The sequence below is a fragment of the Geotrypetes seraphini genome, chromosome 9 (assembly GCF_902459505.1).
Source record: "Geotrypetes seraphini chromosome 9, aGeoSer1.1, whole genome shotgun sequence".
NCBI lineage: Eukaryota > Metazoa > Chordata > Amphibia > Gymnophiona > Dermophiidae > Geotrypetes > Geotrypetes seraphini.
Window position 1 is genome coordinate 71,170,644 of NC_047092.1, and position 23,119 is coordinate 71,193,762.

General features: G+C 42.8%; 1 protein-coding gene across 11 annotated transcripts in view; it reads left to right on the forward strand.

Moving 5' to 3' along the window:
- The window catches only part of SLC16A7 (solute carrier family 16 member 7), a 323,799-nt gene that overhangs the window by 18,655 nt on the left and 282,025 nt on the right, over positions 1–23,119 (forward strand). For 4 of the 11 annotated variants that reach the window (XM_033959548.1, XM_033959551.1, XM_033959546.1 and 1 more), the window contains exon 1: positions 1,148–1,346. The exons of 6 other annotated variants lie outside the window; for them this stretch is intronic. The gene's annotated coding sequence lies outside the window, so the exon portion shown is untranslated. Of the gene's footprint in view, positions 1–1,147; positions 1,347–23,119 lie in introns of those variants that run through there. One more of the 11 variants, XM_033959543.1, reaches the window with a different exon arrangement.

The following is a 23,119-nucleotide window of genomic DNA, read 5'->3' on the forward strand; positions in this document are numbered from 1 at the left end:
ATGAAATCACCAGACAACAAAGGTAGGAAAAATGATTTTATTTTCTGTTTTGTGATTACAATATGTCAGATATGAAATGTGTATCTTGCCAGAGCTGGTGTCAGACCGCAAATGTGAGGTAAGATTTAACAGAGAGAGGAAAAATCTTTTTTGTTTGTTTATTTTGTTTACACCACAGTGCCAGTGTGGGTAGAAGAGGGCAAAGGGGGTAAAGAGGCTATAAAAGGGGTGAAGAGGCTATAAAATAAACCCATCAGGATGTTTGGAAAAAAAACCCCCACCCAATTGGGCAGGAAAATCAAATCGAAAAATCGATTCAATAGGCTGAATCGAATCAAAATTTTTTTTCCCTCAATCGGGCAGCTCTAGTCCACAGTAATCACATTGAAGCCCGTTGGGAATTAATGGGCTTCGGTGCTAATGCCGAATGGCAGCTGCTAGAACAGCTTTGTAAAAGGTGTGATGGTCTCCATTTTTAACATTAAATGCTATTGAATTGGATTTCCTATGTATACTTACAGTAGTCCACAATAGAGGCTTCCCAAACTCGTAGCAGTGCAGATATACAGAAAAGGAGCAGATCCCAAATTGATTAAAGAAATATTTCTACGTTTTATTTGGGATCCACTCATTTTCTGCATATCTGTGTGTACTTCAGAGATTATATCAAATCTTAATATGTTATGATCACTTTTATCAAGTGGCCCAACACCATTATCTCCTATACCAATCATACGTTTCACTAAGGACTAGGTCTAGAATTGCTTCGCCTCTTGTCGGTTCCTGAACCAGCTGCTCCATAAAGTAGTCCTTGATTTCATCAAGGAATATTACTCTCTAGCATGCCCTGATGTTACATATATCCAGTCAATATGGGATAATTGAAATTGCCCATTATTACTGTTTTACGCAGTTTGTTAGTCTCCTTAATTTTTGATAACATTTTAGCTTTTGTTCACTCCTGTCAATATCCTTTTCCCCCTTTACACATGGAATTTCTACCCATAGCGATGTACTGTACTGTATTTTTCATTCTATAAGACACACCTGTCCATAAGACACACTACCCTGTAGAGGAGGGAAAACTAAGGAAAAATAATTTCCTCCTCTACAGGGGGGTACGTCTGGAGCATCTGGTGCTGGGAAGCCTGAAGCAGCCCACCTGCAGCTGAAGAAGTCCGCCCACAGCCTGAAGCCACCCACAGCCAAAGGAGGCCGCCCGCAGCCCACAGCTTGAAGCTGCCCACAGCCAATGCAGCACGAAGCCACCCGCAGTCTCCAGTGACTTTTTAAAGTTGCGGTGGTTCAGTGCGCTGTCCTGGCGGGACCAGGCAGGTAGCGCAAAGGTAAGAAGATTATAGTATTTGGTGCATGAAGCCTTTGATATTTCAAGCATACATATTCACAATCGCATAGTATTTTTTTTTAGTGGCTGTGCACACAACGGAGTAGAGGAGGAGTGGCAGAAGCCCACTATGAGGCAGCCCACAATTTCTGTGCCAGCAACGCTAAATAATGATTTTAAACATGCTTACAGACCCCGTTCTCATCCATTCCCCCCAGATGGCATTGCTTACTGTTCACTTCTGAAGAAACCTGCTGCTGCCGACTACATATACTAATCTGTTATGGAGCCTTAAGCATCTGCATATGTACTAGGCCTGCTGGCTCCCGCCTTCTCTGAGAAGAGGGGGCGGGAGCTGGCAGGCCTTAAGCATGTGCAGATTCAAGGCCCTGTACAAGATCAGCATACAGCAGATCAGTGGAGGTACCAATGTGTAAGTGTGATGCTGGGGGTGGGGCGTATGGAGGATAAGGGCACCAAGGGGGGCATGTATGGAGAGCAGAATCTCCAGGGGTGGATTGTGGATTTCAGTTACGGGGGTGTGCTTGCATTGTGCATAGTGGCTCCAGGGAGGACTTTGAATATAAACCGAGACTTCCATATTTGGGCCTTTTTTTGGCCCAAAAATCTCAGTTTATATTTGAGTATATATGGCTTGCTTCTTCGGCAGTACATGTTTACTTACACATGAAACATAAATTCTTTAGAAGCTTGCAACAGATTAGAATTGTCCCCAGCATTCCACAAAATTAATCTTCTGTTTGACATAATTCCATAGTTCTGATGTGGCCCTCGGTCCCCCTGTGGACATCAGAATAACTTACAGAATTAAGTCAAATCAAAATAAAATCTATATGGCTGAAGTTCCAATTAAGCTGTTTTATTCTTCTGTATTAGGTAGTTAACATCTAAAAACTACAAAAGTGACCCAAGGGGAGTTTTTAGATATGGCAATTTCATTTTGATGTTTTGTGCCTGGAAATGTGCTGCTGTAGGAAGTCAGATGACAACATTTTTGTAGAATAGGAAAGGTCAAAAAGTATGCATTTCATTGGCAAAAGCAGTGGCTATTTACTGTAAATTTCTCCTTTTGTCCTTTGCCTGTGAAATAGTTTGACCTTCTTGGAGGTCAGCTGAGAGATTAAAGAAACATTATAACAGGAATGCATAGTGAGTGTACAGTGCCTTCATGAGAGCCTTTTGCGTTTCGTCATAAGATTAGAAACTTGATTACTTTTCTTGCTTTTAGCATGTGCTTTGGAAAAAGTCTGGCAGTTGCATCAGATTACCATTAAACAACTGATAAGTATTGCTAAGCGGCCACTCCACTTCAAATAGGCACTTCTTTCCAGAAAAGCTCATTTCCACTATAAACAATTTTTATGGGTTTCTTTCTCCATTATACTAGTGTACCACACTAGACAGTATAATTAGCTGTACAACTGTACATAACTATCTTACAGGTTGATGCACTAGCCTGAGAAAAAAACTCACAAGTTAGCAGCTATTTTGTGTGAACTTCAGTTACAGTTGCAAATAAGCATGATAGCTAACAATCGCACACAATTTTCACCTGCATTGCCATGGCTGGTAACGTAGCACATTTTTGCTGTGGAAATGCAACTAATGTACAATCAATCATCCACTTTTTAAGTGTCGGTGGCTTCTTAAATGGGCTGCTGAGGAGGTGGGGATGGCACACCTCAATGATCATAAACTTTTCCTTCTCTTCAGTCCTATGCTGGGGATAAAATATGAAAATTAAAAGCTGGCTTCGTTCCACCAAGTCCTGCCCCAGGAAGCATAACCCCATTCCCGGTGTCCCTAACCCATCATTCCCCAGGCTTAACTAAAGTCTGTTGTCCAGTAGGGGGACAAAAGAGATTTCCATTCACTCTTGTCCTGGTAAAATCATCTTGCAAAGCACATGGTACAAGTCACTTAATCCTCTTCGGATGACCAGGGATGGCAAGCAACCTAACCCCACATAAGACCTGCCGTTAAAACTGTCACACTTGTGGCTACCCTATAGTACCATTCATGGCTTGTTACTTGTAGGAAAAGAGACGAGAGAGAGAGTACCTGTGCCTATGTATTACAGAATCTGACTTAGATGTTGTCCTTCAGGGTTTGGCTTGGAATGGGTATGTAGAGAAGGCAAGAGGGGTGGAGGAATGATGAGTTGTTTTTGTTTATTTTTTAAAGAAAAGTATGGGTTTCAATAAGATATCTGTTGGGATATCTCCAGCAATGGAATATGTAGTATTGTATAATGCTCCTTATCATAAATGTACTAGTGTGAAGTCATGTTGAATACTGTTCAATTTTATGCTCTAAAATGCACTATTATGTATTTTTTATTTTAAAGGAAAAAGACCTCAAGTGCCCGCAGCTACCTGCAGTGATTATTAGTCTATGACTTATTTTTATAAGAGGATTAATTGTATAATGTCCACCGGGTAGACTGGAAGTAAATTTCACAATATTATATGATACTTTATTAAGTTTTCCAGTTGAGATGGAAAAGCTGTGCGCACTAGGTGACTTCAATACTCCTGTAGTCCCTAGTTAGGATGATTCTGAATTATGTGATTATGAGTTATTCTATTTATTTGAAGCCTGTTCACTTTATCAGATTGTAAGACAAAACACTCATATTGCAGGACATATGTTAGATCCTGTCTTTTTGCCTTTTGACATGATGGGAAAATTATGTCAATCGCCTGTAGCTCAGCCTATAGGTATATTGGTCAGAGAATTCTTTAGTGTGTTTTATAATTGCATTGAATAAGGAAAAAGTGAATGTGTCGGGTAAAGATGTTTAGAGATTTGTTGGACCCAGGTTTGATATTCAAACTTTAAAAAATAAATGCTTACCTATGCTAGATGAACTGAGAGAGATTGATGTATCTGAGATGGTGGGTGAGTGGTATTCAGCCCTAGAAAAATGCTTGGATGAAGTTGCTCCTTTTAAAGACAGTTAGGTAAATTATCTTAGGGAGTAAATAATATTGGAGAACAGAACCTATTTTAAACTTGAGACGGGAACTGAGTTAAAATGAGTGTATTTGGAGAAAAAACCAAAGATTCAGATGATTGTGAAAATTACCTTTTTAGGTTGCATAAATATCAGGAGTTTTGTAAGATGGAAAGAGAGAAAGAGAGAGAGCTTATAGTGAGAAAGTGAAACAAGCTATTTGAAACTGTAAATCTTTTGATTAATGGTCCAATTGCTCAAATTGGAAAATTTGAACCAATTGCTGAGGAGTTTCTGCAGTATTTGGTAAGTAAATCTGATGTTTTGCAGACATTGTCTCCGTGTGTGGGATCTTGTGAGCATGAGAATATTCCGGTAGCATCAGTGCATTGGTCTGATTTTGAAGATATAAGGGAGGATCAGGTTTTAACATTGTGGGAAACCATGTGACCAACTACATCGATAGTTGATCCTTGCTCATTGTCTATGATTAAACAATTAGGAGGACAGCTTGTGCCATCTTTGACAGCTATAGTTGATAAATCATTGAAAACTGGTACAATGTCCTGTGTTGAAGAGGGAGAATTTTAATTAAATTGTTTTTTAAAATTATAGACTGATCTCAATACTGCCTTTTGTTGGTAAAATCATTGAAAAGGCAGTTTTAAAACAGATGGAAGATTTTTTTTTTGAGAGAGAGAATTTATTAGTCATCGGTATGGATTTCGAACAGGGCACAATGTGGAAAATGGGAGCCCAAGATCCCCTTGGCGATGGGCGGAATGTAACACGAGGCTGGTTAGCCCTTGTGTTGTCCATTGGCCGGGGTTGTTAGGTTAGTTGGGCGGAGAGTGGTGGGCTTGTCAGTGTAGGTAGTTTTAAATTAATTGGTGGGGAGGCAGGGAAGGGCACAGGGGCATGGTTTTAAAGCCAGAACCTTGGAGGACTCGGCTCCTCCTGGGGTCCTCCAGGGTGGCTTTTTCCCACCAGCCCGCCCGTTTTTGGCTGGTGATGGTAGCTCGGGGGTGCAGATCTCCTGAGCTACTGGGTCTTGGGGCTCATCAGGTAATGAGCGGTGGGCCGGCTGGGATCTGTGCCTGGTGGGTCAGATGACCTGGGTAAAAGGGGCATGAGGGACATGACCCTTGCTGAGGTGGTGGGGTCGAGGGCACTGAAACCATGTATTTTTGGTAGCTCGGGAGGAGCTCTTTTGGTTATGATGTTAATTGAAGTTACGATATGTTAATGTGTTATGGATTAATAAACTGAGTTACGGCAAATTTTTACCGTCATAAAGACTGTAGTGTGTTTGTGGTAAAAGAGGGGTGAGGGAAGGTCATGATGGTAAAGGTGTGTGTGTGTGTGTGTGTGAGTTGTGTGTGTGTGTGTGTGTGAGTATATAGGCGGACAGCAGGGTCTATCCAGATGCCGCTGTTATGGGTTTCTACTGTGGATGAGTTAAGAAATGGTATGGATAAAAATATGATCATTTGTATTGTGTCACTAGATATATCCTCAGCATTTGCTATGGTGGATTGTCAGATTTTATTGGATAAATTGGCAGCGATGGGGTTTGATGGGACAGTGTAAGATTGAACTGTTTCCTAGTTTCACAATTGGTCAATGCCAGTGAATAGAGGTGGTAGTGTTTTTAATATTATACTAATTTGTAAAGGGATCTCACAGGGATCAGCTTTGTCGGCATTGCTTTTTAATCTCTATTTAGCGTCACTAGGTGATGTCATCAGGGGATTAAACATTAGCTATCAATTATCCTATATAATAAAATGCTAGCCGCGCATGCGCACTCAGACCTGCGTGATCTGTAATACCTGATCCATGATCTGTAGGTCCGTGGCCAGAGTGCCTATGCGGCGGCCAGACAAAGCGGGAGAAACACACTTGAGCGCTGTGGCCAACTCAGGATGGGAGGATGCGCCACAGCAAAGTGCTGCATAGGTACTGGAGGGGGAGAGACATATCGCTTCTGCACATACCGGTACAAACCTCCCTCCAGCGTTGGCAGCCGCAGCACGTTAAACAGGCTGCTTCGCGACTTTCTCCTGCAGTTGAGTCCCTCTGCCGCGTCACTAATGACGCGACAGAGAGACTCAACGGCAGAAGAAAGCCGCGAAGCAGCCTGTTTAGCGTGCTGCGGCTGCCAACGCTGGAGGGAGGTTTGTTATTAAAGTCATCTCGCTGGGAGGGTCGCAGAGTCAGTGGGGGTTGGGCTGGGAGGGGAGAGAAGTGTCTGCCTCGGGTGCTTCAGGCAGCAGCAGCGTTTACAATTCGCTGCTTTTGCGGCTTCAGGCCTTCCTCTCTGGCCGTTCCTGCCTACTTCCTGTTTTCATGAAGACAGGACCCGCCAGAGAGGAATACCTGAAGCCAGCAACAGCAATGAATTTTCAATGCTGCTGCTGCCCGATGAAGTAGTTCAAGGAGGAAAGTGAGCAGAGGGGGAGAGAATGGCTTGGAGGGAAGAACAGATGGCAGGGCATGGAGGGAAGGAGGAAGGTATGCCAGACCAAGGGAAAAGGAAAGAGGAGATGGAGAGAGGCCATATGGGACAGAGAGAGAGAGGGCGGACACTGGATGGAAAGAGAAGAGAGGGCAGTGAATAGAAGGGGCAACATAGAGGGTGAACAGTATTCTAGCACCCGTTAATGTAACGGGCTTAATGACTAGTATGCTGATAATTTAACCAAGATTGTTGATTTGGTAAAAAAGGATTTTACTGATCGGGTCAAACAGACGCAACAATTTAAACTAGCCACGATAAAAGAAAATACTTTGATTCACAGGAAACTGAAGAAATGGAAAATTTTAATTGACAATTGAATCTCTGATTGCTGAATTTTTCACTAGCCCCAAGAATTTTCCTATAGACCTTTTCAAGCAATATCTGATTGAGAATCTAAAACAGGGTATCTCAAACTATGTGCCGGGGCATCCTAGTGTGCCTCCTGAGATTCCAAGTGTGCCACGGCACATTGAGGAGGAAGAGAGGCACCTGCCAGCTGACTTTCCTACGCGGTACGGCACCAGTGCTGCCCGATTTGCCGAAGGCCTAAATGTTTCCCCTTTCTTTCTAGCTTCCCCCTTCTTTCCAGCTTCCCCCCTGACCTCCCAGTCTCACCTTTAAAGCTAATTACAGCAGCCTGCAGAAGATCACCGATAGGTAAAATGATTTTATTTTCAATATAGTGATTGGAATGTGTCAGTTTTGAAAATTTATATCCGCTGTGTATATTGTGTGTATATGAAAAACAAATGGAAAAAAAATTGCATTACAGTTAGTAAAGGGGATGAGATCTGGGTCAGATCTTGGGTGGGCCTAGGGAGGTCTGTGGTTGGGGTACTCAGTTGATATTTATTAGACTTAGGGGGTACTTAGCTTGAAGTAGTTGAGAAACACTGCTGTAGGCAATCAACTGGTGCCAGTGCTTCTTCTCTCCGGCCCTCTTCCCTGCTGGCATCCCCTACTGGCATCTCAGGGCCCATCTGGAGGGCCTCTGCACATGCATGGACATCGATGCATGATGTCATCACGGCGATGTCCGCACACTTCTGGGTGCCTCAAGCCGTGGCCACTACTTTTAGTGTGCCCCAGCTCGAGAAAGTTTGAGAGACACTGATTTAAAAGATTCCTCTAATTCCATTCCTCCAGTAAATTAAATTTACTATTTGCCAAATAAAAAAAAAATTCTCAAACTAGAGCTGAACAGGCTAATGATAATCCCTTACAAATAGATTTTGAAAATGTCTCTGCTCTTTTGGAACAAACTGTAACAGAAACGTCTATGAGAGCAACACTTTTAAAGAAGAACACCAGATTCATCTGGTGTGATATAACATTAGCTGAGCTGATGTCACCGGCTGGTAATATTTATTAAATGATGGTGTGGGTAAAATGGGAAGGGGAGGGGGGCAGAGGGTGAGGGGAATATATGAGGTGTTGTCAAGGGTCTGTAGAATAAGGATTGACAAGTTTATAAGAGGAGGTAAGAAAGGGTTAATAGAGCTTGAAAGAAAGAAAAATGATTAGGGAGGTTTCTACGGTGATGGGGTGGAGCAGTCACGTGATTGGTTGGATGTTGTGGCAGGCTGGAGTGAATTGTGTGAGGAAAGGGGAACAGTAGAGTAGTTTCTTCAGGAAAAGTATATTAATTCTTACTAAAAATATTCTTTTTCATTGTAATTTTAATGTTAGGAAGTTTGGTTTGTTTTGAGTAAGGGAATTTTTGCCTTGTTAACCTTCTCTGTGTCTGTGTTTTAGTCAGGGCAGGCTATTTTGTCTGTCAGGTGCTGGATTTGTTGTCTGAGGAAGCAAAGGCTGCAATGGAGAGGGGCAGTTTGGGCTCTTCTGTGGAGGTTTCACAGCCTGGCAGTACAACAGTCCCCTGTGTGGAGCAGCAGTTAGCGTTGGGCTGCCATTTGGTGAGTTGTCTGAATGAGTGGGTTGGCTGTGAGGGAGATGGGATGTGAAAGGTGTTTGCTCGCAAATGTACGGTGTGTGAGAGAGGGACTTACCTGTTGGGGTTATTTTTGTGTGACACAGAGAGGTCTTTCTGTTGAGGTGTAATTTTGCCAGGTTGTTTCTTAGTAGGCTAGTTTGGGGGAGATGGCAGGTGGTTGGTCTTTAATTCACAAGGATAGTGACTGGCTGGTTTATGTGCCCCATGGTTGGGCACTTCTAGACAGGGCACTTCTAGACAGGTTTGAGGCTTTGATGCTAAATTCTGGTGTTGGAGGTAAGGAAGAAGTTGTGAGGTGCCAATGCTGCATTCATGTGTTTGTTTTTACAGCTAGGCAGAGTTGTGGATTTGCAGCCTTCGCGGATTTGGTGTTCCCCTGTTTGGGAGCTGAAGAGCACTAGCAGCTGCCTTTGCAATAGTTGTGTGCTCAGCGGCTGCATGACTGTAAGGCATCACCATTTTCGCAGCATTGTGATTTAAATTTTTGATTGGAGTGTCAATAGGGGCCATCTTCCTAATTTTCCTTTTGTGCTGTGGCCTCTCTGGGTCTCTTGGATCTTCCTGTGACAGGCATTCTTTCTGTGGCAATTCAGCTTGGTGTCAGCTGTCCTGATTTGTTAGCTTAGCTGGAGATGACCTGTTCTTGGTGTTTCAGGTACATTCATATTATATACTTGTGGTGTTTTTCAGGGTGTGTGGTGTGTGTGTGTTAGGGAGAAACAGATTTCTTGGTGTCTGTCTCTGTGGAAGGGAGGGTCATTGTAGTAAATTTGAGGGTTTTGTTTATTTGTGCTGGAGAAATTACAGGGAAAAAGTTTTTATGGTGTTAGTGGGGAATCATCTAGGTAAGTGGTGAGTAAACCTGAACAAAGTTATTGTAAGGGTAACAACCCATTGTGTATGTCATGTATAGGAAATACTGAGTAGAGTGCAGTGAAAAGGATTGATGTGAATCGCTTGTTCACTCTTTCTAAAAATACTAGGACTAGGGGGTGTGCAATGAAGCTATTAAGTACTAGATTTACAACAAACCAGAGAAGTATGTATTCACACAACATGTGATTAATCTATGGAATTCATTGCTGGAGAACGAGGTGAAATCAGTTAGCTTAGCGGGGTTTAAAAAAGGTTTGGATACTTTCCTAAAAGAGAAGTAGATAGGGCCTTATTGAGATGGCTTGGGGAAATCCTCTGCTTATTCCTATGATAGGCAGCATAATTTCTGTTTTATTACTAGGGCATGGAATTTGGATTATAGGATCTCACTAGGTTCTTGGGTCCTGGGTTAGCCACTGTTGGAAGCAGGATACTGTTCTTGATGGACTTTTGGTCTGACCCAGTATCTCAATTTTTATGTTCTGTTCTTTTTAAGGTGCAAGGCATCAGAGGTACTAATGGATAGAGTTCAAGGGGGGTTGGTGGAGTAGTCTGGAAAGCGAAGATGGAGATGGAAGGATACATAGCTGCCACGGTAATGATGGGGAGAAGACATTTTTAGATTTATTAGGGATAGGACATGCAAAAGTGGCATTGTGGAACCCAAGGGTACAAGGGGGCAATAAGTAGCAGCTGATAAAGAGATAGCTGACTTCACAAATATTTTCTGTTCTGGGTTCACAGCTGAAGTGTTTGGGGGAGGGTGTACAAACACCTCATGTGACTGGGGCAGGAGGTGTAATAAACCCTGATTGATTTTCAGTGGCTTGGGTTTGTGAGGGCTCGTCAGAACTACAGGTGGATACTGCGAGGGGAATGGCTGGTACATCCAAGGGTACTGCAGGAATTTGGGGGTAGTTCTGATGACTCTGCTGACTGACCCTCTCACTGCTTCTTTAGAGTAGGGAGTGGGTAATGCAGGAATAGAGCAGGGAGGATGTGGTTTCTCTCCACAACAAATGGAGAAAAGGCAGCACTAGGGATATACAGGCCGGTAAGTTTGACTTTTTGGTAAGTAACTCAATAGAAACACTTTAATAACAGAACTTGGGGGATTCACTAGAGACGGGTTTGGATTGACAAATCTGCTTACTTTCTTTGGGTGATCTTGGCATTAGATAAGGGGAGTGTGGTGAATATGGTGTATTTTGATTTTAGTACTTTACCATTTTCATAGGCATATCGTACTTGTTTATTTTTTTAAGAAAAGTATGGGTTTCAATGAGATATCTGTTGGGATATCTCCAGCAATGGAATATGTAGTATTGTATAATGCCCCTTATCATAAATGTACTAGTGTGAAGTCATGTTGAATACTGTTCAATTTTATGCTCTAAAATGCACTATTATGTATTTTTTATTTTAAAGGAAAAAGACCTCAAGTGCCCGCAGCTACCTGCAGTGATTATTAGTCTATGACTTATTTTTATAAGAGGATTAATTGTATAATGTCCACCAGGTAGACTGGAAGTAAATTTCACAATATTATATGATACTTTATTAAGTTTTCCAGTTGAGATGGAAAAGCTGTGCGCACTAGGTGACTTCAATACTCCTGTAGTCCCTAGTTAGGATGATTCTGAATTATGTGATTATGAGTTATTCTATTTATTTGAAGCCTGTTCACTTTATCAGATTGTAAGACAAAACACTCATATTGCAGGACATATGTTAGATCCTGTCTTTTTGCCTTTTGACATGATGGGAAAATTATGTCAATCGCCTGTAGCTCAGCCTATAGGTATATTGGTCAGAGAATTCTTTAGTGTGTTTTATAATTGCATTGAATAAGGAAAAAGTGAATGTGTCGGGTAAGGATGTTTAGAGATTTGTTGGACCCAGGTTTGATATTCAAACTTTAAAAAATAAATGCTTACCTATGCTAGATGAACTGAGAGAGATTGATGTATCTGAGATGGTGGGTGAGTGGTATTCAGCCCTAGAAAAATGCTTGGATGAAGTTGCTTCTTTTAAAGACAGTTAGGTAAATTAGCTTAGGGAGTAAATAATATTGGAGAACAGAACCTATTTTAAACTTGAGACGGGAACTGAGTTAAAATGAGTGTATTTGGAGAAAAACCAAAGATTCAGATGATTGTGAAAATTACCTTTTTAGGTTGCATAAATATCAGGAGTTTTGTAAGATGGAAAGAGAGAAAGAGAGAGAGCTTATAGTGAGAAAGTGAAACAAGCTATTTGAAACTGTAAATCTTTTGATTAATGGTCCAATTGCTCAAATTGGAAAATTTGAACCAATTGCTGAGGAGTTTCTGCAGTATTTGGTAAGTAAATCTGATGTTTTGCAGACATTGTCTCCGTGTGTGGGATCTTGTGAGCATGAGAATATTCCGGTAGCATCAGTGCATTGGTCTGATTTTGAAGATATAAGGGAGGATCAGGTTTTAACATTGTGGTAAACCATGTGACCAACTACATCGATAGTTGATCCTTGCTCATTGCCTATGATTAAACAATTAGGAGGACAGCTTGTGCCATCTTTGACAGCTATAGTTGATAAATCATTGAAAACTGGTACAATGTCCTGTGTTGAAGAGGGAGAATTTTAATTAAATTGTTTTTTAAAATTATAGACTGATCTCAATACTGCCTTTTGTTGGTAAAATCATTGAAAAGGCAGTTTTAAAACAGATGGAAGATTTTTTTTTTGAGAGAGAGAATTTATTAGTCATCAGTATGGATTTCGAACAGGGCACAATGTGGAAAATGGGAGCCCAAGATCCCCTTGGCGATGGGCGGAATGTAACACGAGGCTGGTTAGCCCTTGTGTTGTCCATTGGCCGGGGTTGTTAGGTTAGTTGGGCGGAGAGTGGTGGGCTTGTCAGTGTAGGTAGTTTTAAATTAATTGGTGGGGAGGCAGGGAAGGGCACAGGGGCATGGTTTTAAAGCCAGAACCTTGGAGGACTCGGCTCCTTCTGGGGTCCTCCAGGGTGGCTTTTTCCCACCAGCCCGCCCGTTTTTGGCTGGTGATGGTAGCTCGGGGGTGCAGATCTCCTGAGCTACTGGGTCTTGGGGCTCATCAGGTAATGAGTGGTGGGCCGGCTGGAATCTGTGCCTGGTGGATCAGATGACCTGGGTAAAAGGGGCATGAGGGACATGACCCTTGCTGAGGTGGTGGGGTCGAGGGCACTGAAACAATGTATTTTTGGTAGCTCGGGAGGAGCTCTTTTGGTTATGATGTTAATTGAAGTTACGATATGTTAATGTGTTATGGATTAATAAACTGAGTTACGGCAAATTTTTACCGTCATAAAGACTGTAGTGTGTTTGTGGTAAAAGAGGGGTGAGGGAAGGTCATGATGGTAAAGGTGTGTGTGTGTGTGTGAGTTGTGTGTGTGTGTGTGTGTGTGTGTGTGAGTATATAGGCGGACAGCAGGGTCTATCCAGATGCCGCTGTTATGGGTTTCTACTGTGGATGAGTTAAGAAATGGTATGGATAAAAATATGATCATTTGTATTGTGTCACTAGATATATCCTCAGCATTTGCTATGGTGGATTGTCAGATTTTATTGGATAAATTGGCAGCGATGGGGTTTGATGGGACAGTGTAAGATTGAGCTGTTTCCTAGTTTCACAATTGGTCAATGCCAGTGAATAGTGGTGGTAGTGTTTTTAATATTATACTAATTTGTAAAGGGATCTCACAGGGATCAGCTTTGTCGGCATTGCTTTTTAATCTCTATTTAGCGTCACTAGGTGATGTCATCAGGGGATTAAACATTAGCTATCAATTATCCTATATAATAAAACGCTAGCCGCGCATGCGCACTCAGACCTGCGTGATCTGTAATCCCTGATCCATGATCTGTAGGTCCGTGGCCAGAGTGCCTATGCGGCGGCCAGACAAAGCGGGAGAAACACACTCGAGCGCTGTGGCCAACTCAGGATGGGAGGATGCGCCGCAGCAAAGTGCTGCATAGGTACTGGAGGGGGAGAGACATATTGCTTCTGCACATACCGGTACAAACCTCCCTCCAGCGTTGGCAGCCGCAGCACGTTAAACAGGCTGCTTCGCGACTTTCTCCTGCAGTTGAGTCCCTCTGCCGCATCACTAATGATGTCATCAATGACGCAACAGAGAGACTCAACGGCAGAAGAAAGCCGCGAAGCAGCCTGTTTAGCGTGCTGCGGCTGCCAACGCTGGAGGGAGGTTTGTTATTAAAGTCATCTCGCTGGGAGGGTCGCAGAGTCAGTGGGGGTTGGGCTAGGAGGGGAGAGAAGTGTCTGCCTCGGGTGCTTCAGGCAGCAGCAGCGTTTACAATTCGCTGCTTTTGCGGCTTCAGGCCTTCTTCTCTGGCCGTTCCTGCCTACTTCCTGTTTTCATGAAGACAGGACCCGCCAGAGAGGAATACCTGAAGCCAGCAACAGCAATGAATTTTCAATGCTGCTGCTGCCCGATGAAGTAGTTCAAGGAGGAAAGTGAGCAGAGGGGGAGAGAATGGCTTGGAGGGAAGAACAGATGGCAGGGCATGGAGGGAAGGAGGAAGGTATGCCAGACCAAGGGAAAAGGAAAGAGGAGATGGAGAGAGGCCATATGGGACAGAGAGAGAGAGGGCGGACACTGGATGGAAAGAGAAGAGAGGGCAGTGAATAGAAGGGGCAACATAGAGGGTGAACAGTATTCTAGCACCCGTTAATGTAACGGGCTTAATGACTAGTATGCTGATAATTTAACCAAGATTGTTGATTTGGTAAAAAAGGATTTTACTGATCGGGTCAAACAGACGCAACAATTTAAACTAGCCACGATAAAAGAAAATACTTTGATTCACAGGAAACTGAAGAAATGGAAAATTTTAATTGACAATTGAATCTCTGATTGCTGAATTTTTCACTAGCCCCAAGAATTTTCCTATAGACCTTTTCAAGCAATATCTGATTGAGAATCTAAAACAGGGTATCTCAAACTATGTGCCGGGGCATCCTAGTGTGCCTCCTGAGATTCCAAGTGTGCCACGGCACATTGAGGAGGAAGAGAGGCACCTGCCAGCTGACTTTCCTACGCGGTACGGCACCAGTGCTGCCCGATTTGCCGAAGGCCTAAATGTTTCCCCTTTCTTTCTAGCTTCCCCCTTCTTTCCAGCTTCCCCCCTGACCTCCCAGTCTCACCTTTAAAGCTAATTACAGCAGCCTGCAGAAGATCACCGGTAGGTAAAATGATTTTATTTTCAATATAGTGATTGGAATGTGTCAGTTTTGAAAATTTATATCCAGCTGTGTATATTGTGTGTATATGAAAAACAAATGGAAAAAAAATTGCATTACAGTTAGTAAAGGGGATGAGATCTGGGTCAGATCTTGGGTGGGCCTAGGGAGGTCTGTGGTTGGGGTACTCAGTTGATATTTATTAGACTTAGGGGGTACTTAGCTTAAAGTAGTTGAGAAACACTGCTGTAGGCAATCAACTGGTGCCAGTGCTTCTTCTCTCCGGCCCTCTTCCCTGCTGGCATCCCCTACTGGCATCTCAGGGCCCATCTGGAGGGCCTCTGCACATGCATGGACATCGATGCATGATGTCATCACGGCGATGTCCGCACACTTCTGGGTGCCTCAAGCCGTGGCCACTACTTTTAGTGTGCCCCAGCTCGAGAAAGTTTGAGAGACACTGATTTAAAAGATTCCTCTAATTCCATTCCTCCAGTAAATTAAATTTACTATTTGCCAAATTAAAAAAAAATTCTCAAACTAGAGCTGAACAGGCTAATGATAATCCCTTACAAATAGATTTTGAAAATGTCTCTGCTCTTTTGGAACAAACTGTAACAGAAACGTCTATGAGAGCAACACTTTTAAAGAAGAACACCAGATTCATCTGGTGTGATATAACATTAGCTGAGCTGATGTCACCGGCTGGTAATATTTATTAAATGATGGTGTGGGTAAAATGGGAAGGGGAGGGGGGCAGAGGGTGAGGGGAATATATGAGGTGTTGTCAAGGGTCTGTAGAATAAGGATTGACAAGTTTATAAGAGGAGGTAAGAAAGGGTTAATAGAGCTTGAAAGAAAGAAAAATGATTAGGGAGGTTTCTACGGTGATGGGGTGGAGCAGTCACGTGATTGGTTGGATGTTGTGGCAGGCTGGTAGTGAATTGTGTGAGGAAAGGGGAACAGTAGAGTAGTTTCTTCAGGAAAAGTATATTAATTCTTACTAAAAATATTCTTTTTCATTGTAATTTTAATGTTAGGAAGTTTGGTTTGTTTTGAGTAAGGGAATTTTTGCCTTGTTAACCTTCTCTGTGTCTGTGTTTTAGTCAGGGCAGGCTATTTTGTCTGTCAGGTGCTGGATTTGTTGTCTGAGGAAGCAAAGGCTGCAATGGAGAGGGGCAGTTTGGGCTCTTCTGTGGAGGTTTCACAGCCTGGCAGTACAACAGTCCCCTGTGTGGAGCAGCAGTTAGCGTTGGGCTGCCATTTGGTGAGTTGTCTGAATGAGTGGGTTGGCTGTGAGGGAGATGGGATGTGAAAGGTGTTTGCTCGCAAATGTACGGTGTGTGAGAGAGGGACTTACCTGTTGGGGTTATTTTTGTGTGACACAGAGAGGTCTTTCTGTTGAGGTGTAATTTTGCCAGGTTGTTTCTTAGTAGGCTAGTTTGGGGGAGATGGCAGGTGGTTGGTCTTTAATTCACAAGGATAGTGACTGGCTGGTTTATGTGCCCCATGGTTGGGCACTTCTAGACAGGGCACTTCTAGACAGGTTTGAGGCTTTGATGCTAAATTCTGGTGTTGGAGGTAAGGAAGAAGTTGTGAGGTGCCAATGCTGCATTCATGTGTTTGTTTTTACAGCTAGGCAGAGTTGTGGATTTGCAGCCTTCGCGGATTTGGTGTTCCCCTGTTTGGGAGCTGAAGAGCACTAGCAGCTGCCTTTGCAATAGTTGTGTGCTCAGCGGCTGCATGACTGTAAGGCATCACCATTTTCACAGCATTGTGATTTAAATTTTTGATTGTGATTTAAATTTGTGATTTCCTTTTGTGCTGTGGCCTTTCTGGGTCTCTTGGATCTTCCTGTGACAGGCATTCTTTCTGTAGCAATTCAGCTTGGTGTCAGCTGTCCTGATTTGTTAGCTTAGCTGGAGATGACCTGTTCTTGGTGTTTCAGGTACATTCATATTATATACTTGTGGTGTTTTTCAGGGTGTGTGGTGTGTGTGTGTTAGGGAGAAACAGATTTCTTGGTGTCTGTCTCTGTGGAAGGGAGGGTCATTGTAGTAAATTTGAGGGTTTTGTTTATTTGTGCTGGAGAAATTACAGGGAAAAAGTTTTTATGGTGTTAGTGGGGAATCATCTAGGTAAGTGGTGAGTAAACCTGAACAAAGTTATTGTAAGGGTAACAACCCATTGTGTATGTCATGTATAGGAAATACTGAGTAGAGTGCAGTGAAAAGGATTGATGTGAATCGCTTGTTCACTCTTTCTAAAAATACTAGGACTAGGGGGTGTGCAATGAAGCTATTAAGTACTAGATTTACAACAAACCAGAGAAGTATGTATTCACACAACATGTGATTAATCTATGGAATTCATTGCTGGAGAACGAGGTGAAATCAGTTAGCTTAGCGGGGTTTAAAAAAGGTTTGGATACTTTCCTAAAAGAGAAGTAGATAGGGCCTTATTGAGATGGCTTGGGGAAATCCTCTGCTTATTCCTATGATAGGCAGCATAATTTCTGTTTTATTACTAGGGCATGGAATTTGGATTATAGGATCTCACTAGGTTCTTGGGTCCTGGGTTAGCCACTGTTGGAAGCAGGATACTGTTCTTGATGGACTTTTGGTCTGACCCAGTATCTCAATTTTTATGTTCTGTTCTTTTTAAGGTGCAAGGCATCAGAGGTACTAATGGATAGAGTTCAAGGGGGGTTGGTGGAGTAGTCTGGAAAGCGAAGATGGAGATGGAAGGATACATAGCTGCCACGGTAATGATGGGGAGAAGACATTTTTAGATTTATTAGGGATAGGACATGCAAAAGTGGCATTGTGGAACCCAAGGGTACAAGGGGGCAATAAGTAGCAGCTGATAAAGAGATAGCTGACTTCACAAATATTTTCTGTTCTGGGTTCACAGCTGAAGTGTTTGGGGGAGGGTGTACAAACACCTCATGTGACTGGGGCAGGAGGTGTAATAAACCCTGATTGATTTTCAGTGGCTTGGGTTTGTGAGGGCTCGTCAGAACTACAGGTGGATACTGCGAGGGGAATGGCTGGTACATCCAAGGGTACTGCAGGAATTTGGGGGTAGTTCTGATGACTCTGCTGACTGACCCTCTCACTGCTTCTTTAGAGTAGGGAGTGGGTAATGCAGGAATAGAGCAGGGAGGATGTGGTTTCTCTCCACAACAAATGGAGAAAAGGCAGCACTAGGGATATACAGGCCGGTAAGTTTGACTTTTTGGTAAGTAACTCAATAGAAACACTTTAATAACAGAACTTGGGGGATTCACTAGAGACGGGTTTGGATTGACAAATCTGCTTACTTTCTTTGGGTGATCTTGGCATTAGATAAGGGGAGTGTGGTGAATATGGTGTATTTTGATTTTAGTACTTTACCATTTTCATAGGCATATCGTACTTGTTTATTTTTTTAAGAAAAGTATGGGTTTCAATGAGATATCTGTTGGGATATCTCCAGCAATGGAATATGTAGTATTGTATAATGCCCCTTATCATAAATGTACTAGTGTGAAGTCATGTTGAATACTGTTCAATTTTATGCTCTAAAATGCACTATTATGTATTTTTTATTTTAAAGGAAAAAGACCTCAAGTGCCCGCAGCTACCTGCAGTGATTATTAGTCTATGACTTATTTTTATAAGAGGATTAATTGTATAATGTCCACCAGGTAGACTGGAAGTAAATTTCACAATATTATATGATACTTTATTAAGTTTTCCAGTTGAGATGGAAAAGCTGTGCGCACTAGGTGACTTCAATACTCCTGTAGTCCCTAGTTAGGATGATTCTGAATTATGTGATTATGAGTTATTCTATTTATTTGAAGCCTGTTCACTTTATCAGATTGTAAGACAAAACACTCATATTGCAGGACATATGTTAGATCCTGTCTTTTTGCCTTTTGACATGATGGGAAAATTATGTCAATCGCCTGTAGCTCAGCCTATAGGTATATTGGTCAGAGAATTCTTTAGTGTGTTTTATAATTGCATTGAATAAGGAAAAAGTGAATGTGTCGGGTAAGGATGTTTAGAGATTTGTTGGACCCAGGTTTGATATTCAAACTTTAAAAAATAAATGCTTACCTATGCTAGATGAACTGAGAGAGATTGATGTATCTGAGATGGTGGGTGAGTGGTATTCAGCCCTAGAAAAATGCTTGGATGAAGTTGCTTCTTTTAAAGACAGTTAGGTAAATTAGCTTAGGGAGTAAATAATATTGGAGAACAGAACCTATTTTAAACTTGAGACGGGAACTGAGTTAAAATGAGTGTATTTGGAGAAAAACCAAAGATTCAGATGATTGTGAAAATTACCTTTTTAGGTTGCATAAATATCAGGAGTTTTGTAAGATGGAAAGAGAGAAAGAGAGAGAGCTTATAGTGAGAAAGTGAAACAAGCTATTTGAAACTGTAAATCTTTTGATTAATGGTCCAATTGCTCAAATTGGAAAATTTGAACCAATTGCTGAGGAGTTTCTGCAGTATTTGGTAAGTAAATCTGATGTTTTGCAGACATTGTCTCCGTGTGTGGGATCTTGTGAGCATGAGAATATTCCGGTAGCATCAGTGCATTGGTCTGATTTTGAAGATATAAGGGAGGATCAGGTTTTAACATTGTGGGAAACCATGTGACCAACTACATCGATAGTTGATCCTTGCTCATTGCCTATGATTAAACAATTAGGAGGACAGCTTGTGCCATCTTTGACAGCTATAGTTGATAAATCATTGAAAACTGGTACAATGTCCTGTGTTGAAGAGGGATAATTTTAATTAAATTGTTTTTTAAAATTATAGACTGATCTCAATACTGCCTTTTGTTGGTAAAATCATTGAAAAGGCAGTTTTAAAACAGATGGAAGATTTTTTTTTTGAGAGAGAGAATTTATTAGTCATCAGTATGGATTTCGAACAGGGCACAATGTGGAAAATGGGAGCCCAAGATCCCCTTGGCGATGGGCGGAATGTAACACGAGGCTGGTCAGCCCTTGTGTTGTCCATTGGCCGGGGTTGTTAGGTTAGTTGGGCGGAGAGTGGTGGGCTTGTCAGTGTAGGTAGTTTTAAATTAATTGGTGGGGAGGCAGGGAAGGGCACAGGGGCATGGTTTTAAAGCCAGAACCTTGGAGGACTCGGTTCCTTCTGGGGTCCTCCAGGGTGGCTTTTTCCCACCAGCCCGCCCGTTTTTGGCTGGTGATGGTAGCTCGGGGGTGCAGATCTCCTGAGCTACTGGGTCTTGGGGCTCATCAGGTAATGAGTGGTGGGCCGGCTGGAATCTGTGCCTGGTGGATCAGATGACCTGGGTAAAAGGGGCATGAGGGACATGACCCTTGCTGAGGTGGTGGGGTCGAGGGCACTGAAACCATGTATTTTTGGTAGCTCGGGAGGAGCTCTTTTGGTTATGATGTTAATTGAAGTTACGATATGTTAATGTGTTATGGATTAATAAACTGAGTTACGGCAAATTTTTACCGTCATAAAGACTGTAGTGTGTTTGTGGTAAAAGAGGGGTGAGGGAAGGTCATGATGGTAAAGGTGTGTGTGTGTGTGTGAGTTGTGTGTGTGTGTGTGTGTGTGTGAGAGTATATAGGCGGACAGCAGGGTCTATCCAGATGCCGCTGTTATGGGTTTCTACTGTGGATGAGTTAAGAAATGGTATGGATAAAAATATGATCATTTGTATTGTGTCACTAGATATATCCTCAGCATTTGCTATGGTGGATTGTCAGATTTTATTGGATAAATTGGCAGCGATGGGGTTTGATGGGACAGTGTAAGATTGAGCTGTTTCCTAGTTTCACAATTGGTCAATGCCAGTGAATAGTGGTGGTAGTGTTTTTAATATTATACTAATTTGTAAAGGGATCTCACAGGGATCAGCTTTGTCGGCATTGCTTTTTAATCTCTATTTAGCGTCACTAGGTGATGTCATCAGTGGATTAAACATTAGCTATCAATTATCCTATATAATAAAACGCTAGCCGCGCATGCGCACTCAGACCTGCGTGATCTGTAATCCCTGATCCATGATCTGTAGGTCCGTGGCCAGAGTGCCTATGCGGCGGCCAGACAAAGTGGGAGAAACACACTCGAGCGCTGTGGCCAACTCAGGATGGGAGGATGCGCCGCAGCAAAGTGCTGCATAGGTACTGGAGGGGGAGAGACATATTGCTTCTGCACATACCGGTACAAACCTCCCTCCAGCGTTGGCAGCCGCAGCACGTTAAACAGGCTGCTTCGCGACTTTCTCCTGCAGTTGAGTCCCTCTGCCGCATCACTAATGATGTCATCAATGACGCAACAGAGAGACTCAACGGCAGAAGAAAGCCGCGAAGCAGCCTGTTTAGCGTGCTGCGGCTGCCAACGCTGGAGGGAGGTTTGTTATTAAAGTCATCTCGCTGGGAGGGTCGCAGAGTCAGTGGGGGTTGGGCTGGGAGGGGAGAGAAGTGTCTGCCTCGGGTGCTTCAGGCAGCAGCAGCGTTTACAATTCGCTGCTTTTGCGGCTTCAGGCCTTCCTCTCTGGCCGTTCCTGCCTACTTCCTGTTTTCATGAAGACAGGACCCGCCAGAGAGGAATACCTGAAGCCAGCAACAGCAATGAATTTTCAATGCTGCTGCTGCCCGATGAAGTAGTTCAAGGAGGAAAGTGAGCAGAGGGGGAGAGAATGGCTTGGAGGGAAGAACAGATGGCAGGGCATGGAGGGAAGGAGGAAGGTATGCCAGACCAAGGGAAAAGGAAAGAGGAGATGGAGAGAGGCCATATGGGACAGAGAGAGAGAGGGCGGACACTGGATGGAAAGAGAAGAGAGGGCAGTGAATAGAAGGGGCAACATAGAGGGTGAACAGTATTCTAGCACCCGTTAATGTAACGGGCTTAATGACTAGTATGCTGATAATTTAACCAAGATTGTTGATTTGGTAAAAAAGGATTTTACTGATCGGGTCAAACAGACGCAACAATTTAAACTAGCCACGATAAAAGAAAATACTTTGATTCACAGGAAACTGAAGAAATGGAAAATTTTAATTGACAATTGAATCTCTGATTGCTGAATTTTTCACTAGCCCCAAGAATTTTCCTATAGACCTTTTCAAGCAATATCTGATTGAGAATCTAAAACAGGGTATCTCAAACTATGTGCCGGGGCATCCTAGTGTGCCTCCTGAGATTCCAAGTGTGCCACGGCACACTTGAGGAGGAAGAGAGGCAGCCTGCCAGCTGACTTTCCTACGCGGTACGGCACCAGTGCTGCCCGATTTGCCGAAGGCCTAAATGTTTCCCCTTTCTTTCTAGCTTCCCCCTTCTTTCCAGCTTCCCCCCTGACCTCCCAGTCTCACCTTTAAAGCTAATTACAGCAGCCTGCAGAAGATCACCGGTAGGTAAAATGATTTTATTTTCAATATAGTGATTGGAATGTGTCAGTTTTGAAAATTTATATCCGCTGTGTATATTGTGTGTATATGAAAAACAAATGGAAAAAAAATTGCATTACAGTTAGTAAAGGGGATGAGATCTGGGTCAGATCTTGGGTGGGCCTAGGGAGGTCTGTGGTTGGGGTACTCAGTTGATATTTATTAGACTTAGGGGGTACTTAGCTTGAAGTAGTTGAGAAACACTGCTGTAGGCAATCAACTGGTGCCAGTGCTTCTTCTCTCCGGCCCTCTTCCCTGCTGGCATCCCCTACTGGCATCTCAGGGCCCATCTGGAGGGCCTCTGCACATGCATGGACATCGATGCATGATGTCATCACGGCGATGTCCGCACACTTCTGGGTGCCTCAAGCCGTGGCCACTACTTTTAGTGTGCCCCAGCTCGAGAAAGTTTGAGAGACACTGATTTAAAAGATTCCTCTAATTCCATTCCTCCAGTAAATTAAATTTACTATTTGCCAAATTAAAAAAAAATTCTCAAACTAGAGCTGAACAGGCTAATGATAATCCCTTACAAATAGATTTTGAAAATGTCTCTGCTCTTTTGGAACAAACTGTAACAGAAACGTCTATGAGAGCAACACTTTTAAAGAAGAACACCAGATTCATCTGGTGTGATATAACATTAGCTGAGCTGATGTCACCGGCTGGTAATATTTATTAAATGATGGTGTGGGTAAAATGGGAAGGGGAGGGGGGCAGAGGGTGAGGGGAATATATGAGGTGTTGTCAAGGGTCTGTAGAATAAGGATTGACAAGTTTATAAGAGGAG